At 42.7% G+C, this 1,907-nt stretch overlaps 1 protein-coding gene across 2 annotated transcripts in view; it reads left to right on the top strand.

The window, feature by feature from the left end:
• The first annotated feature begins 90 nt into the window (after positions 1 to 90).
• LOC102673011 (putative transcription factor SOX-15) overlaps positions 91 to 1,907 on the top strand; it is a 52,667-nt gene continuing 50,850 nt past the window's right edge. For both annotated transcript variants that reach the window (XM_006610398.2, XM_006610396.2), the window contains exon 1: positions 91 to 1,079. The gene's annotated coding sequence lies outside the window, so the exon portion shown is untranslated. The remainder of the gene's footprint in view (positions 1,080 to 1,907) is intronic.

The following is a 1,907-nucleotide window of genomic DNA, read 5'->3' as shown; positions in this document are numbered from 1 at the left end:
TTCGGCCCGGGCCGAGTCGAGTCGAGTGGAGTCGAGGGGAGTCGAGCGAAGTCGAGTCGAGTCGAGTCGAGTCGCAAGTCACCTCCGCTCACCTCACGGCGCGTTCGACTTCAGTTCGCGCTCGAGTCGTGCACCACGGAACACGCGAGAGTCAGCCGGGCCGGCTGCCGCGACCGAGTTGGACGCACGCGCCCGACCAGCTATCGACAGAGATCAACGATAGACAAGCCTGCACGTTTCGACCTGAATCACGTAGGCTATAGATCGATTGACGTGAAATTAAAACGGTTAGATAAAAAAGAATCGTAATTAGATCGGTAAACGCGTAATATACACAGAACTATAAGCACGATATATGAAATTGCTCGTTCAATTTTTGTCAGGATAACGATTTCTTATTAGAGGAATTAGAAGCGCGAATAGTGGCGTGAATCTCGTGACAACCGGTTAAATCAACGTGCAACGCACTCAAAATTACCGACGCTGTTATATTATGTCACACTCCCACACGAGCGACGGCCGCCGCTACCGGCGCGACGGTATACCGAGCTAAACGTTGCGTCGTTTGACATTTCCATGAGCGTGGAGCGGTTAACGCGAACCCAGTGTTCGTGTCTTAGATCGTGCTGCTGTTCATGCACGCATCGGTCGAATCAGTGTTATGCTACGTTACGATCACCTCGTCATACTCATCGTCGTCATTGTCGTGATCGTTGTCAACGTGACGAGCCTCGTGGTACTGTACTCGTGCAATCTAACGAGAGTCCTTATTCAGTGACTTATCTAGTGCTCCACAATTAGAAGATTGTCTTAGTGTTTTCTAACCGTGTACGTAAATGCGTACAAATGCGTGACATGCGTATCTGTCAAGATATCCCTATATATCACTGATCACTATCGTGAAATCGTGAAAGAAATCGTCGATATCCGAGACGGTATTTCGGATGAAAGACTTTCCTGATATTTCCTTCAAATCAAGATAGTGATATTTCTCGAGCCGCCTGTGAGAAATCAGAAGATTCAACGGAATCAAATCAAAAGGAAATTGTACATCCAAAGAATATCGAGGAAATTAGAAGGTAATGCAATACATAAGTTGGCGCGCATTTCAATTTAATATGCGAAATTCGATAAAATATACGCGATATATATCTATTATTGATAGATAGAAAGTAATCGTATTTGTCTAAAAGTATTACGCAGCTAACATAACATTGTTGATATTGTCGATATTTCGTAGCGATGATTAAGTGAGTCAGTATGTTTTTATGTTCTAATAACACAATATTCACAGAAAAATGTATTATCTCGCTAACAGAAATATAAATAATAAATATTGTAAATATAAATAATAAAATTGTATATATATTTGTACATAACGAGACCATAGTGGTTCGAGACTATATATCATCTAAATTAAGATCAAATGATGCGAAACAAACAATCGTATAATTTTACATGCTATGGCGCAGTGGAGCGGCATCGGTATAATAAATATTTCGTTCGTATATCATTGTTTGATATTTCACGTCAGAAAACTTTTCTATATTTCTGCAACGTACTACACCTATACGTACGATACTATTGAAAACATATACTTGTCGAATCGCGTAGTGTTACCGATATTACTTCGCAACCACATTGCGTCGCTTTATCGCGTTGAGCCTAAATTTCGAGTTAGTCCGCGACCGCGACCTGGTCGTGACTACGGGCTATGAAATCGGTAATGAGCTGTAAATCTTGAAACCGAGTTGTGCACGTTAACGCGGTTCGCGCGTGTGAGTCACAGACGGCGAGAGCAGCGGGACGATACCGTCGATACATAAGCCAGCATCCGAGGCGAGTATTCTTTTTCCTTACGGTAGGAAATCGAAGGAAAGGATAATAAGCGAGAAATACACTCTCTC

The sequence above is a fragment of the Apis dorsata genome, unplaced genomic scaffold, assembly GCF_000469605.1.
Source record: "Apis dorsata unplaced genomic scaffold, Apis dorsata 1.3 scaffold_74, whole genome shotgun sequence".
In the NCBI taxonomy this organism is placed as follows: Eukaryota; Metazoa; Arthropoda; class Insecta; order Hymenoptera; family Apidae; genus Apis; species Apis dorsata.
The sequence above is the reverse complement of the archived record's forward strand: the minus strand, read 5'-3'. Positions and strand labels throughout refer to the sequence as shown.